Here is a 17,152-nt window from a genome sequence, read left to right as displayed (position 1 = left end):
TTCCCACAGGAAAAGTAGCTAACAAGAGAAGTTAAAGATAGCATTTGATCAAAGGAAGAGGCTTATAATGATGCCAAAAATAGTAAGCCTGAGGATTGGGAGGAATTTAGAATCCCGCAAAGAAGGACCATAGAAACATAGAAGACATGAGCAGGAGTAGGGCCATTCGAGCCTGCTCCGCCATTCAATGCGATCATGGCTGATCATCCAAATTTCAGTACCCGGTCCCTGCTTTCTCCCCATACCCCTGGATCCCTTTAGCCTTAAGAAATATATCCAACTCCTTCTTGAATATCTATATATATATCTATCTATATATCTATAAGACCTCTTCTGTCTGTCTGTCTGTCCGTCCGTTCTCTATACGTTTGAAAGTTAGAGCGTACCGACGCGCGCGTCACGTCAAAAGAAAGCTTGCGATTACGGACCGGTCATAGGCGTATTTGTGTTTCGGCCGGACAAAGATCGCGCCCGCGGTATCCAAAAAACGTTCAACATTCCGCTCATTAGCATCTCATTAGCGACTGAGTGCCATCGAGGTCGACCAATCGTATGGCGGGTTCCTGGCGCGTGCCATCCTACAGTTGAGTGTTGAGTGACTTGACGATTGACCAATCCTACACTTCAGTGACCTGACGGTCGACCAATCGGTGCGTGTGGGGGCGGGCCTTATCGTTCTTAACCGAGGTGAGTGGCCGCCATCTTGATTTTTCACGATTTTTTTCCCCACACTTTCAGTGTGTTAGGGAACTAAGGTAAATATTTGAATTGTGTGTTAGGGAATTAATTAACAATTTATTTGAGTTTTATATTGTGTTTAGCAACCCCCCCCCTCCTCCTCACCCTCGCGCAGGGGGGACTCGGGGCTGCTCTCCAGGCCCGCTGCAGGCAGGCCTGAAGCTCAAAAAATTTCTCTCTCTCTCTCCTCCTCCTCCTCCTCTTCCCCCTCGCTCCTTCTCCTCTTCCCCCTCTCAGGTTTGACGGTGTCGGGCTGCCCGAAGTGAGCCGCTCGCTAATGGCCGCCGGCCCGCGGGGTTTCCCTGCCTGCTCCCCGCGGGCCGCCTCGCGCCGCCCGCGAGAGCCTGCTCTCCCGCTCCCGGCGCCTGCCGCCGCTCAGCTCAAGGGGGGAGTGTGTGGGAGAGGGGGAGTGTGAGGGGGCGCTCTCCCTCCCCCCCCACACTGGCGCTCTCCCTCCCTCCCCCCACACTGGCGCTCTCCCTCCCCCCCCAACCACACTGGCGCTCTCCCTCCCCCCCCAACCACACTGGCGCTCTCCCTCCACCCCCCCCCCACACTGGCGCTCTCCCTCCACCCCCCCCCACACTGGCGCTCTCCCTCTCCCCCCCCCCCCCCACACTGGCGCTCTCCCTCCCTCCCCCCACACTGGCGCTCTCCCTCCCCCCCCAACGACACTGGCGCTCTCCCTCCACCCCCCCCCCCACACTGGCGCTCTCCCTCCACCCCCCCCCACACTGGCGCTCTCCCTCCACCCCCCCCCCACACTGGCGCTCTCCCTCCCCCCCCCCACACTGGCGCTCTCCCTCCACCCCCCCCACACTGGCGCTCTCCCTCCACCCCCCCCCCCCCCACACTGGCGCTCTCCCTCCCTCCCCCCACACTGGCGCTCTCCCTCCCCCCCCAACGACACTGGCGCTCTCCCTCCACCACCCCCCCACACTGGCGCTCTCCCTCCACCCCCCCCCCCACACTGGCGCTCTCCCTCCACCCCCCCCCCACACTGGCGCTCTCCCTCCCCCCCCCACACTGGCGCTCTCCCTCCACCCCCCCCACACTGGCGCTCTCCCTCCACCCCCCCCCCACACTGGCGCTCTCCCTCTCCCCCCCCCCCCCCCACACTGGCGCTCTCCCTCCCCCCCCCAACCACACTGGCGCTCTCCCTCCACCACCCCCCACACTGGCGCTCTCCCTCCACCACCCCCCACACTGGCGCTCTCCCTCCACCCCCCCCACACTGGCGCTCTCCCTCCACCCCCCCCCCACACTGGCGCTCTCCCTCCACCACCCCCCACACTGGCGCTCTCCCTCTCCCCCCCCCCCCCCCCAACACTGGCGCTCTCCCTCCCCCCCCACACTCGCGCTCTCCCTCCCCCCCCACACTCGCGCTCACCCTCCCCCCCCCACACTCGCGCTCTCCCTCCCCCCCACACTCGCGCTCTCCCTCCCCCCCCACACTCGCGCTCTCCCTCCCCCCCCCACACTCGCGCTCTCCCTCCCCCCCCACACTCGCGCTCTCCCTCCCCCCCCCCACACTCGCGCTCTCCCTCCCCCCCCCACACTCGCGCTCTCTCTCTCTCTTCCAACAACATGCCCTCGAAAAAGCCTCGGCACCACCGGGCACCCCCAGCTAGTATTTAATAAATTAGCTTCTACTGCCTTCTGTGGTATAGAATTCCACAGGTTCACCATTCTCTGGGTGAAGAAATTCCTCCTCATTTCTGTCCTAAATGGCCTACCCCTTATCCTTAGGCTGTGACCCCTGGTTCTAGACTCCCCGACCATCGGGAACATCCTTCCTGCATCTAGTCTGTCCAATCCTGTCAGAATTTCATAAGTTTCAATGAGATCTCCTCTCATTCTTCTAAACTCCAGCGAATACAAGCCCAATCGTCCCAATCTCTCCTCATACGTCATTCCTGCCATCCCAGTTATCAGCCTGGTGAATCTTCGCTGAAAACTGCACACAATACTCTAGATGTGGTCTCACCAAGGCCCTGTACAACTGCAGCAAGACATCCTTGTTCCTGTACTCAAACCCTTTCACTACGAAGGCCAACATACCATTTGCCTTCTTAACCGCCTGCTGCACCTGCATGCTTACCTTCAGCGACTGGTACACAAGGACACCCAGGTCTCGTTGCACTTCTCCTTCTCCCAATCTATTGCCATTCAGATAATAATCTGCCTTCATGTTTTTGCCACCAAAGTGGATAACCTCACATTTATCCACGTTATATTGCATCTGCCATGCTTTTGCCCAATCACCCAACCTGTCCAAATCATCCTGGAGTTTCTCGGCATCCGCCTCACAGCACACACGCCCACCCAGCTTTGTGTTGTCTGCAAATTTGGAGATATTACATCTAGTTCCCTTGTCTAGATCATTAATATAGATTGTGAATAGCTGGGGTCCAAGGACCGATCCCTGCGGTACCCCACTAGTCACTGCCTGCCACTCGGAAAAAGACCCGTTTATTCCAACTCTTTACCAATAATTTGATAAGGAAAGAGAAAACGAATGAGAGTAAATTAGCAAAAGACATAAAAAGATTGTAAACGTTTCTATAGTATGTAAATAGGAAGAGATTAGTGAAAGTAAACGTGGACCCATTAGAGGCAGACAGGAAAAATTATAATGGGCAATAAGGAAATGGCAGAGACATTAAACAAATACTTTGTATCTGTCTGCACAGTGGAAGACAAAAAAAAGAGAATAATGGGGAACCAAGGGTCTAGAGTGAGGAACTTAAATAAATCAGAAGGAACTTGAAGTATAAGACATAGTACTGGAGAAATTAATGGGACTAAGTGGCAACAAATCCCCTGGACCGAACAACCTGCATCCTAGGGTTTTAAAAGAAGCAGCTGCAGAAATAGTGGATGCACTGGTATTAATCTTCCAGAATTCCCTAGATTCCAGCCCAGTTCCTAAGGATTGGAAGGTAGCAAACACAACCCCACTATTTAAGAGAGGAAGAGAAAAAACAGTAAAAACTACAGGCCAGTTAGCCAGATATCAGTCGTAGGCAAAATGCTAGAATCTATTATTAGGGACATGATAACAGGGTACTTAGAAAAATGTAATATAATTAGGCAGAGTCAACATGGTTTTATGAAAGGGAAATTGTGTTTGACAAATCTGTTGCGTTTTTTGAATACGTAACTAGTAGGATGGATAAGGGGGAACTAGTGGATGTAGTGTATTTGGATTTTCAAAAAGCATTTGATAAGGTGCCACACAAGAGGTTATTACACAAAATTCAGACTCATGGGATTGGGGTAATATATTAGCATGGATTGAGGATTAGTGAATGGATAGAAAACAGTGAGTAGGAATAAACGGGACTTTTTCGGGTTGGCAGGCTGTAACTAGCAGGGTACTACAAGGATCAGTGCTTGTGCCTCAGTTATTTACAATCTATATTAATGATTTAGATGAAGGGACTGAGTGTAACGTATCCAAGTTTGCTGGGAATGTAAGCTGCAATGACGCAAAGAGGCTGCAGAGAGATATAGACAGGTTGACTGTGTGGGCAAGAACATGGCAAATGGAATACAACGTGGGGAAGTGTGAAGTTATCCACTTTGGTAGGAAAAACAAAAAAGTAGAATATTTTTTGAATGGCGAGAGACTGGGAAATGTTTGCATTGAGGGCCCTGGGTGTCCTTGTACATGCATCACAGAAAGTTAACATGCAAGTAGAGCAAGCAATTAATAAAGCAAATGTTTGTTACAAAGGGATTAGAGTATAAGAGTAAAGAAGTCTTACTACAATTACACAGGGCATTGGTGAGGCCACACCTGGAGTATTGTGTACAGTTCTGGTCGCCTTACCTAAGGAAAGACATACTTGCCTTAGAGGGAGTGCCACAAAGGTTCACTAGACTGGTTCCTGGGATGATGGGATTGCCTTATGAGGAGAGATTGAGTAGACTAGGCCTATATGCCATAGAGTTTAGAAGAATGAGAGGTGACCTAATTGAAACATACAAAATTCTTAAGGGGCTTGACAGGATTAATGCTTCCCCTGGCTGGGGAATCTAGAACATGGGGTTACAATCTCAGAATAAGGGGTCGGCCATTTAGGACTGAGATGAGGAGAAATTTCTTCAATCAAAGGCTTACATACATAGAAACATAGAAGATAGGAGCAGGAGTAGGCCATTCGGCCCCTCGCGCCTGCTCCGCCATTCAAATGAGATCATGGCTGATCATCCAAACTCAGTACCCTGTCCCTGCCTTCGCCCCATATCCCTTGATACCTTTAGCCTTAAGAAATATATCTAACTCCTTCTTGAATATATTTAATGAATTGGCCTCCACTGCCTTCTGTGGTAGAGAATTCCACAGGTTCACCACTCTCTGGGTGAAGAAATTCCTCCTCATCTCTGTCCTAAATGGCTTACCCCTTATCCTTAGACAGTGACCCCTGGTTCTGGACTCCCCAGCCATCGGGAACATGCTTCCTGCATCTAGTCTGTTCAGTCCTGTTAGAATTTTATAAGTTTCAATGAGATCCCCTCTCATTCTCTTGTGAATCTTTGGAATTCTCTACCCGAGAGAGCTGTGCATTCTCAGTCGTTGAGTATATCCACGACAGAGGTCGATAATGTTTTGCGAATTAAGGGATATGGGGATAATGTGGGAAGGTGGAGTTGAGGTAGATGATCAACCATGATCTTGTTTAATGGCAGAGCAGGCTTGAAGGGCCACATGGCCTACTCTAGCTCCTATTTATGTTTTTATGGAATTCAGCTTTTTTGTCCATGTTTGGACCAAGGCTGTAATGAGGTCTGGAGCCGAGTGATCCTGGCAGAACCCAAAATGAGCATTAGTGAGCAGGTTATTGGTGACTAAGTGCAGGTTGACAGAACTGTTGATAACCCCTTCCATCGCTTTGCTGATGATCGAGAGTAGGCTGATGTGGCAGTAATTCGGGGGATTGGATTAGATCTGCTTTTTGAAGACAGAACATAACTGGGTAATTTTTCACTTTGTCAGGTAGATGCCAGTATTGTAGCTGTACTCGAACAGCTTGGCTAGAGGTGCAGCTAGGGTCCATATGCTTTGCTGTAACCAGTGCGCTCACATGGAGTGAATCGAATTAGCTGAAGACTGGCTTCTGTGGTGGTGGGGACCTCAGGAGGAGGCCAAGATGGATCATTCACTCAGCACTTCTGGGTGAAGATGGTTGCAAACACTTCGGCCTTGTCTTTTGCACTCATTTGCTGGGCTCCACCATCATTGAGGATGGGGATGTTCATGGAGCCTCCTCCTCCCTTTATATAAATTCAAGTAATTTCTTCAGCCTGGTACATAAGTGCATGATGCTGTCTGAACATCATAGATGTAAAAGCCACACTCACAAAGGTTGGGATAAGAACAAGTACATTTTCTAGCACCCAGGTGCACTCTAAAACGTCTAAATATGATTTTTAAATAACTTACCAGTATGCATTTCACTATGATTTAAAAACACACCAATTGTAGATTGGTTGATAAAGGCACTGTATTCCATATTAGCCATTCAATACAAAGAAACTTAGAGCTGAACCACATCGTCAAGTATATGCAATAGTATAACCATCACTACTTAGGAAACCGATTTATGTTTCATATATGTGGTGAATCTTCTTAAACAGTATTGAAAAGAAATACTATGATGCCAACATCATGAATTGCCACTATATTATATACGTTACATATCCCAAGTAGGTTTCTATTATAATGCCATTTGTACACTCACTATCAGGTTTGAAACTATCTACAGGAGATGGTTTCAATCCTCTTGTTTTAAAGATGTTCGGGAGTCAGATTACTGATCTTTACACCACCATTATTGTGTTGGAATGTTAAAAGTGGCAATTCCCAAGAGTCTGAAACACCAGTATCAGCCAACAGAATTGAACATAGAAAACAAGAATTGTCTCCTCCCTTTAACATCACAAAATGGGGACCCAGTTTGTACTGTCTTCCTGTCTCTCTGCCCCACCCCTTCACTAATTTCCTCACACTCCCATATTTGTGGGCAGTTGCAAGTGCTTTTTTCCCCCATAAAGCAAACAACCTCAGCTGAAAAGTAGAGATTGATTAGTTCTGATTTAGCTGATGAACCTTGTGCAAGCAACATGCACCAAACAAGGTAAGGGATTTTGTACTTAGCCCTCATGCTTATGTGAGCATCATCTGACATTCAAAAATTCTCAGATGGAACAGTGGAAACCTGTATTCAAATGATGGCTGTTAATCAGGACTGCCAAACACTTCACAGAAATGACATGAATCAAATAACCATTAGACACCAAAACATTTTTACCATGCATCTCAAAATAATGTAGAAATTATTTAAATAACACATTTAATATGTCCAAATAGCTTTATTTCTAGTAGCTGCAAAGCAGAAATTACCCAAAATATAGAAGCGAGAATCACTGAGGCAGAACTTACGAAGTGTTGTGAATTAGAAAACAGACAGCACTTGTGTTACAGTGCACTGGAGCACCAAAATAAAGTCTATTGAGTACTGGAATGCAGATCATAGAACGGTTACAGCACAGAAAAAGGCCATGCAGCCCGTGACGGCTCTCTGCAAGAGCACTTCAGCTAGTCCCACTCCCTTTCCCCATAGCTCTGCAAATTTTTTTCGTTCAGGTACTTATCCAATTCCCTTTTGAAAGCCACGATTGAATTTGCCTCCACCACCCTTTCAGGTAGTGCATTCCAGATCCTAACCACTCGCTGCGTAAAAAAGTTTTCCCTCATGTCGCCTTTGATTCTTTTGTCAATCACCTTAAATCTCTGCCCTCTGGTTCTCGACCCTTCCGCCAATGAGAACAGTTTCTCTCCATCTACTCTGTCCAGACCCCTCATGATTTTCAACACCTCTATCAAATCTCCTCTCAACCTTCTCTGCTCCAAGGAGAACAACCCCAGTTTTCTAGTCTATTCACATAACATAGAAGATAGGAGCAGGAGTAGGCCATTCGGCCCTCGAGCCTGCTCCGTCATTCAATGCGATCATGGCTGATCATCCAAGTTCAGTACCCGGTCCCTACTTTCTCCCCATAACCCTTGATCCCTTCAGCCTTAAGAAATATATCCAACTCCTTCTTGAATATATTTAATGAATTGGCCTCTACTGCCTTCTTTGGTAGAGAATTCCACAGGTTCACTCGATGGGTGAAGAAATTCCTTCTCATTTCTGTCCTAAAAGGCCTACCCCTTATCCTTAACTGAAGTCCATCATCCCTGGAATCATTCTTGTAAATCTTTTCTGCACCCTCTTTAAGGCCTTCACATTCTTCCTAAAGTGCGATGCCCAGAGTCGGACAAATACTCCAGTTGAGGCTGAACCAGTGTTTTATAAAGGTTCATAACTTCTTTGCTTTTGTACTCTATACCTCGATTTATGAAGCCCAGGATCCCGTATGCTTTTTTAGCTGCTTTCTCAACCTGCCCTGCCACCTTCAATGATTTGTGCACAAATACCCCCAAGGTCTCGCAGTTCATGCACCCCCTTTAGAATTGTACCCTTTAGTTTATATTGCCTCTCCTCATTCTTCCTACCAAAATGTATCACTTTGCACTTTTCTGCGTTAAATTTCATCTGCCACGTGTCTGCCCGGTTCATCAGCCTGTCAATGTCTTCTTGAAGTCTAATCAGTATCCTCCTCACTGTTCACTACACTTCCAAGGTTTGTCTCATGTGCAAATTTTGAAATTGTGTCCTGTACACCAAAGTCCTAGTCATTAATATACATCAGGAAAAGCAGTGGTCCTGGTACTGACCCCTGGGGAACACCACTGCATATCTTCCTCTAGTCTTAAAAACAACCGTTCACCACTACTCGGTTTCCTGTCACTGTTTCATATCCATGCTGCCCCTGTACCTTTTATTCCATGGGCTTCAACTTTGCTGGCAAGCCTATTATGTGGCACTTTATCAAGCACCTTCTGGAAGTCCATGTACACCACAACAACTGCATTGCCCTCATCAACCCTCTCTGTCACCTCAAAAAACTCAATCAAGTTACTAATATAAGCATTTTTTTTGTACTTATAAGTGCATCAGAGACTCAACCTCTGTACACCACTCTCCCCCATTTACTTGGTTACTGATGTCACTCCTACACAAGGTCTGTAATTTCCATACCTAAAAAAAGGGAATTGAGCTCAAGTTGTTTTAAGTTGGAATGCAAAAAAACATGGGTTGCTTATACACTCATGACTCCAGAGATTGGCTTTTTCCACATTGAAGAGTGCCAGACGATGAAAATGGGAAGGTGGGGGGGAGGGGCAAAGAGAGAGAAGGGTACTTCTACCATTGATGGGACTCCTTCAAATGCAAGAGTGACTTGTTCAGTACATGATCTGAGCTTCAGTTATTCATAGGTGTTCAGTAGAAACCTACATAAAGCAGAGGAGGGAACGAAAGCAAAATACTGCAAACACTCGAAATCTGAAATAACAGAAAATGCACTCAGCAGGTCAGGCAGCATCTGCAGAGAGAGAAACAGAGTTAATGTTTCAGGTTGGTGGCCTTTCATCAGAACTGGAAACAGTTAGAGATTTAACAGTTTTTAAGCAAGTACAGAGCCAGGGACAAGGGGAGAGGAAAGAACAAAGAGAAAGGTCTGCGATAGGGCAGAGAGCAGGAGTAATTAAAGGACAAAAATGATGATGGTAAAAGGCAAAGGTGATGATAATGGGACAAGTAAAGAAATAAAAGATGGACCCAGGAGGTTTAAATGATAACAGTAGAACCATTACCAGCACATGAAGTCTGAGAAAATGGGAGTAGTGGTCATGATCTGCAATTTTTGAACTCATCGTTTTCAGTCCCCGCCACAAACTCCGTTCCCTAGCCACTGACTCCATCCCTCTCCCTAACATCTGTCTGAGGCTGAACCATACTGTTCGTAACCTTGGTGTCATATCTGACCCTGAAATGAGCTTCCGACCACATATCCACAGCATAACTAAGACCGCCTATTTCCACCTCTGTAAAATCGCCCGTCTCAGCTCAGCCACTGCTGAAACCCTCACCCATTCCTTTGTTACCTCCAGACTTGACTATTCCAATGCACTCCTGGCTGGCCTCCCACATTCTATCTTATGTAAACTTGGTCACCCATCACCCCTGCGCTCGCTGACCTACATTGGCTCCCGGTTAAGCAACTTCTTAATTTCAAAATTCTCATCCTTGTTTTCAAATCCCTCCATGGCCTCACCCCTCCCTATCTCTAATCTGTTTCAGCCCTACAACCCCTCTTCCCCCTACCCCCAAAATATCTGTGCTCCTCTAATTCTGCCCTTGAGCATCCCTAATTAGAAATCGCTCAACCATTGGTGGCCATGCCTTCTGTTGCCTAGGCCCTAAGCTCTGGAATTCCCTGCCTAAATCTCTGCCTCTCTTTCCTCCTTTAAGATGCTCCTTAAAACCTTCCTCTTTGACCAAGCATTTGGTCACCTGCCCTAATTTCTCCCTATGTGGCTCATTATCAAATTTGTGTGTCTTAAAATACTCCTGTGAAGCACCTTGGGACGTTTTACTAAATTAAAGGCGCTATAGCAATACAAGTTGTTGGTGTTGTCATCAAAGTTGAGGCCACAAGTGCCTAATCGAAAGATGAGATGCTATTCTTCAAGCTTGCATTCGTTGGAACAGCGTAGGAGGCAAAAGACAGGGAGGTCAGAGTGAGATGGAGAATTAAAGTGGCAAGCAACCGGAAGCTCAGGGTCACGCTTGCAGACTGAATGGAAGTGTTCAGCAAAGCGATCATCCAATCTGCGTTTTTACATAGAATATACAGCACAGGAACAGGCCATTTGGCCCAACCAGTCCATGCCAGTGTCTATGCTCCACTCAAGTCTCCTTCCCTATCTAACCATCAGCACAACCCTCTATTCCCTTCTCCCTCATATGCTTATTTAGCCTCCCCTTAAATGCATCTATGCTATTCGCTTTAACCACTCCCAGTGGTAGAGTGTTCCACATTCTCACCACTCTCTGGGTAAAGAAGTTTCTTCTGAATTCTCTATTTGATTTCTTGGTGACTATCTTATATTGATGGCCTCTAGTTTTGCTCTTCCCCACAAGTGGCAACACTCATGTCTACTCTTTTAAAACCGTTGATAATTTTCAAGTCCACTAATTAGGTCACCCCTCAGCCTTCTCTTTTCTAAAGAGACCCAGCCTGTTCATCCTTTCCCGATACGTATAACTTCACATTTCTGGTATCATCCTTGTAAATCTTCTCTGCAAACTATCCAGTGCCTCTATATCCTTTTTATATGGTGACCAGAATTGTACACAGTACTCCTTGTGGTCTAACCAAGGTTCGATACAAGTTTAGCAGAACTTCTCTACTTTTCAATTCTATCCCTCTAGAAATAAACCTTAGTGCTTGGTTTGCTTGTGTTATGGCCTTATCAACCTGCATTGCTACTTTTAGTGATGTGTATTTGTACTCCGATCCCTTTTTGTTCCTCTACCCCATTTAGATTTTTGATTTTCAAGTAACATGTGATCTCATTTTTCTTACCAAAATGTAATACCTCACACTTGTGTTGAAATTCATTTGCCAATTAGATGCCCAGTCTGCAACTTTGTCTTATAATTTGTTGCAGTCCTCCACAGTATTGACTATCACACACACACCCCTTAATTTGTGTCATCCGCAAATTTAGAAATTGCATTTTTGATTCCAAAATCTAAATCTTAATATAAATTGTGAACAGTGGTCCCAGCACTGATCCTTACGGGACCCCACTTCCCACCTTCTCCCACTCTGAATAGCTACTCTCCTTTACCAACTCTCTGCTTTCTGTCTTGAAGCCAGCCATTCTACTACTTGTCACCTGACTCCACATACTGACCTTACTCATTACTCTTATCAAAGGCCTTTTGGAAATCTAGATAAATTACATCTACTACATTACCCTTGTCTGCTCTCTGTTACCTCTTCAAAGAATTCAATGAGGTTGGTCAAGCAAGACTTTCCCTTTTGAAATCCATGCTGAGTATTCATTACTATGTTTTTGGTTGAGATGTTTTTCTGCACTGTCCTTTGGTAGGGATTCCATTATTTTCCTACCATCGATGTTAAGCTAACTGATCTATAGTTCCCTGGATATGTGCCGTCTCCCTTCTTAAATATAGGTATAAAATGTTAGCTATCCACCAGTCCTCTGGCACTACACCTTTTTGTAACAAATTATTAAATATGCGCAATCGTACCTTTGCTATCTCTTCCCTAGATTCTTTTAAAATGTGCGGATGTAATCCGCAGGGGTTTTATCCTTTGAATTTCATTAGTTTATTTATTTCTCCTCTTTACTTTAAATGTGGTGATATCTTTACTAATCTCATCTTCTGATGTCATGTCCATCTGATCTGTCTCCCTAGTAAATACTGAAGCAAAGTAATTATTTAATATTTCTACCAATTTGCTATCGCTGCCTGTGATTTTATCCTGTCCATCCCTTAGTGGTCCTAATCCTGTCCCAACTTTGTTTTTGTTTGGTCTCCCCAATGTAGAGACTACATCATGAGCAGCGAATGCAGTATACCATGTAGGGAAATGTGAGGTTATTCCCTTTGGTAGGAAGAATAGAAAAACAGATTTTATTTTAAATGGTGACAAACTTTCAAATGTTGGTGTTCAGAGATTTGGTGTCCTCGTGCAAGAAACACAAAGCTAGCATGCAGGTACAGCAAGCAATAAGGAAGGCAAATGGCATGTTGGCCTTTATTGCAAGGGGTTGGAATATAAGAGTAAGGAACCAATTGTACAGGGCCTTGGTGAGACCACACCTAGTGTATGGTGCAGTTTTGGACTCCTTATCTAAGGAAGGATATACTTGCCTTGGAGGCGGTGCAACGAAGGTTCACTAGATTGATTCCTGGGATGAGAGGGCTGTCCTATGATGAGAGATCGAGTAGAATGGGCCTATATGCTCTGGAGTTTAGAACAATGAGGGGTGATCTCATTGACACAGACAAGATTCTGAAGGGGATTGACAGGGTAGATGCTGAGAGGTTGTTTCCTCTGGCTGGAGTGTCTAGAACTAGGGGGGGAATAGTCTCCGGATAAGGGGTCAGCCATTTAAGACTGAGGTAAGGAAGAATTTCTTCAGTCAGAGGGTTGTGAATCTTTGGAATTCTCTGCCCCAGAGGGCTGTGAATGCTGAGTCTTTGAGTATATTCAAGGCTGTGATAGATTGATTTTTGGACTCTAGGGGAATCAAGGGATATGGGGACCGGGCAGGAAAGTGGAGTTGAGGTCGATGATCAGCCATGATCTTATTGAATGGCGGAGCAGACTTGAGGGGCCGTATGGCCTACTCCTGCTCTTACTTCTTATGTTAAGTTTGATGAAGTACAAGTAAAACACTTTCACCCCGGATGGAGTGTTTGGGGCCCCAGATGGAGGGAAGGGAGGAAAGTTGAGTAAAAAGGAAGACATGTTGTAAGCACTGGTGTGGAAGGTTGCATTGTCAATAGAATCGACAGAGAAACTGGGAGAATGGAATAGAGTCCTTACAGAAAGTGGGGTGGGAAGCGTAATCAAGGTACCTGTGGGACTCAGTGGGCTTATAGTAGATATTGGTGGACAGCTTATCCCCAGAAATGGAGGTAGAGAAGTCAAGGAAGGCAAGAGTCAGAGATGGACCACATGAAGGCAAGGGAGGGGTGGAAATTTGAAGCAAAGTTGATGACATTTTCCAGTTCGGGGCCAGACCAGGATGCAGCACCAACAGAGTCATCAATGTACCGGAGTAAGGTGGTGAAGGAGGGAACCAGAGTAGGACTGGAACAAAGGATGCTCCATGTATCCCACAAAAAGGCAGGCATAGCTAGGACCCTTACAGGTTCCCCTAGCTACACCTTTTATTTGGAGGAAGTGAGTGAAGTTAAAGAAGAAGCTGTTCAATACAAGAACAAGTTCAGCCAGAAGGATGGTGTTGGTGGGGGATGGGGACTGGTTGGTCCTCCGTTCAAGGAAGGAGAGGGTGCATGTGGTGACGCATGGATCTCGAAGTGGTAAAAGCAGTGGTTCGAGCAATGCTGAATGTTATTACGGGAGTTATCTGTAATCAAGGGTGAATCCGAAACATGAAAACGAGCAAATGTTGTTATCCATCTTACTCGCACATTAATTCCTACCCACCTACTCAGCAGCATGGTCTGAGGCTTAGAATCAGGTTGTCTGAAAGGTGTGCTCAGCTCATTCAGACAAATGAATGAAAATGTGGGAAAATATAAAGACAGCATTGTACAATACAAAAATTAGCATCTATAAAAATAGATTCTTGTGACCAGTTACATCTTCCATTTTATTGAAAAAAACGATTGCTCAGAGCTTCACTGTTAAAGCATCAATATTATTTTGAATAATGTATAGCATTGTAATTTCACATCGGTTCTGTATAATGAACCTATTACTGATCTTCGAGCCATCGAGATTGATTAAAGACATAGGTGAAATCATGATACCCACAGGAACACAATAGATACTGTTGGGGCAAAGTTCAAACTTCAATCTAAATTATACTTACACTTCCTTTGGAAGATGAGTTTTGACAATTGAGCAATTAGCCCAAGGTAGTCTATAAAACAATGAATTATGCACTTTTGAGATGACGTTTAGAAAGGAAAACTCATGTACTATTCCCAGGCATAGCTGTCAAAGAAGATTATTGACCACAATGATAAGGATGTCCCACATTCAAGACTAATCCACTTGTCCATTCTTTTGTGGTGAGGTGAGGGGTTTTGTAAAGAAGATGGACAGAACATCAGGAAGCAAAAAAACACTAACACCCGAGAAAAATATTGTACATTTAAAGTGGCAATTTATTAAACATTAACCAGCAGTCTCCATATATATGGTTGAGAATTTGAAATGCTGACTAAACTACATTTTTACAAAACAGTAGAATTAGCTGGGAAAATTCTGAAGAGCCACAAAACTCTTAAATAGGTAACGCTAACCCACTGTAGCATAGTACCCATGCTGCAGCTCACGCCCTTAACAAGTCCAGCAATTTCAATTATTAACTAATCAACAGTTCATTTATGATAGTGCTTGATGTTTATAAAAAAAATTATAACCCTATGACAGCAATATGATTAATATAGAACTATATCAGTGGCACATGACAATCTTCTCAACGCCAATATACAGAAATGTGGAACGTCATCTCAAAAGTACATCGTTCACCTTGTTTTACAGACTACCTTGGGCTAATTGTTCGATTGTCAACACTTATTTAATTTCAATTAAAGTAAGAAAACTATTCTCTACAAAGCTGCTGATTCGGCAGTTTTTTTGAACAAACCAAGGAACGAATTGAGAAGTACTTTTCGGGCCTTTGAAAATTCCCCAACAAATCTTCAGCAAGCCTTTACAAAGCTAATTCTGTATTCAAGTTTTTTTTTTAAAAAAGGAAAATAATTCTTAGTAAGATCAGTAAACATGCACTTTTTAAACAGGCACCCATGTGAAACGGTTTGGCTTCACTACCTTGAATCAATAGTTCCACAATCTTATCTGCCATTGCCAACCTTCACCCTCCAAAACAAACCAAATACAAATACGATCAATCAAGGGAAAGTAGAACTGGCCGCTTGAAACCTCGCTTCATCTATTCAGACTTTTTTCAAATAAAATTTAATGATACATCCGTTTTGCAATCTACAAGTCCACATTCATCAGAAAGTTTTAATCTCACGATCCCAGCGACATTTAGCAAAGCTTCTCCATTCATGACTTAAATTGTCATTTTTATAGCTATCCATTCCAGTCTTTTGCAGTTTCGAAGTAACCCTTGGTATTTGTTAATAGCTGCATTTTGACTTCGTTTAAGGATAGCAGTATCAAATAACGTCACTTCCACTTGGGTGGAAAACTGTAACATTTTTAGGAAAGAGCTGCTTCTTCATTTGTTGTAAAATGCTGTTACATTATCCGCAGTAATGCACAACTCTTAAAACACCACACAAGGTTGAGTAAAGAAGCTAAGTTTTCCTCGCAATATCTTTGATGTCACCACCAAAGAAAACGCCTATATTTAGCAACTTATTAACACTACGAACGTTTCCCTTTTTTCTATTTTAAAGCACCCAACGGTGCCGCTCCCTCGCCGTTGCAGGGCCCCATAGTTTGCAAACTGTGTTTAAAAGGATACCTGTAGTATTTCAGATTCTCGCGGCCCTGCTCAGGCTCCAATTAACCAAGTATCAAAGTCATGACGCACGAGAACGCGTTATCTCAGAACAGGTTTGTTAAAAAAAGTTTTGACCAAACGATACAATTCGCAGTAACTCAGCCTCCTTCTTCAGCAGCGTAGCTTCTTGCTCCTTTTCACATACTTGGTTCATCGGTCGAAGAGTGCAATGGAATGCAAAAGTTAAATTGAAGTCAAAAGCTCGCTTCAAAAAAGATTTCTTTCGTGCGCGCGCGCGTTGTACTTCTTTAAAGGAAGATGAACTCAGGTTTGCTGCTACACTGGATGCCGACAGTACCTCACTGAGCGCTGTGTACGTGCATTGACCGCAGTGCCTCTTCACTAAAAAAAAATGCACAACATGCTGCGGGCTTTAAAACCCTGCGAGACACCCTTCGCCACCACTTTTAGACGCTGCACGCAAATAGCCGGACATTTCACAATGCACCAAAACACTTTCCAACTGCTCCTCTCCTTCCAAGAATACACAAGAAAACTAAGACACTCTCGCAGATTATTCACCCGTCCGAGGTGAGATGGGGAGGGGGAAAGAAAGTAAAGAAAAACGAACACTTACTTAAATCCTGGTTCCTAGTCCTTCCCGTGAGTATATGTTCTTTCCGTTTGTTCACTGTCCTGGGTGACTGACCGCCTACCTCTCTCAGGCTCACCACTCTCACTCGCCAACTCCTCCTTACCACACGCACGCGCGCGACCACCAGTTTTTAAAAAAAATGGCGACGCCTCATCTGCGTGTGTGCGCGCGCGCGCTCAACAGCCAACTTTTTTTTGCCCTGGAAAAAAAAGTAACTGCCGCTGCGCGTGAGCACACGCCACTCGGCCGGCCGCTCGCGCGATCAGTTAGCCCCCTGCTCCGACAGAATAACCAATCCGTCAGCAAACATCCGTTCACCCGGCACCGGCACATTCACGTGCCAGGGGTGAGGAAGGAGAAAAGGTGGGGTCGGACCGGGAGCGACAGATGGAATAAAGTGTAGCTGAATTTCATCATTCTCTTCCCCTCCACCCCCCACACATCCCCATCAAAAATCTCCTTGTGTAACTCTTTGGTACAAATGGTGAAGGAACCTGTGGTGACTGGATTAAAAACATTTTTTCCATAACGCGCGGGAAATTGCACAGTGCGCACGCCTGGCGACCATGGGGCGAGGGGTTTAACTG

General features: G+C 45.3%; 1 protein-coding gene across 5 annotated transcripts in view; it reads right to left on the bottom strand.

The window, feature by feature from the left end:
- grb10b (growth factor receptor-bound protein 10b) overlaps positions 1-16,686 on the bottom strand; it is a 267,318-nt gene extending 250,632 nt beyond the window's left edge. For 3 of the 5 annotated variants that reach the window (XM_085988111.1, XM_085988114.1, XM_085988109.1), the window contains exon 1: positions 16,548-16,684. The gene's annotated coding sequence lies outside the window, so the exon portion shown is untranslated. Of the gene's footprint in view, positions 1-15,931; positions 16,482-16,547 lie in introns of those variants that run through there. The other 2 variants (XM_085988113.1, XM_085988112.1) reach the window with 2 other exon arrangements.
- Positions 16,687-17,152: the final 466 nt, after the last annotated feature.

Source organism: Somniosus microcephalus, chromosome 5 (genome assembly GCF_052327205.1).
Source record: "Somniosus microcephalus isolate GS21.2 chromosome 5, FLI_Smic_1.0, whole genome shotgun sequence".
Lineage (NCBI taxonomy): Eukaryota > Metazoa > Chordata > Chondrichthyes > Squaliformes > Somniosidae > Somniosus > Somniosus microcephalus.
Note: the sequence above shows the minus strand (reverse complement) of the source record. Positions and strands in the feature narration are given on the sequence as shown.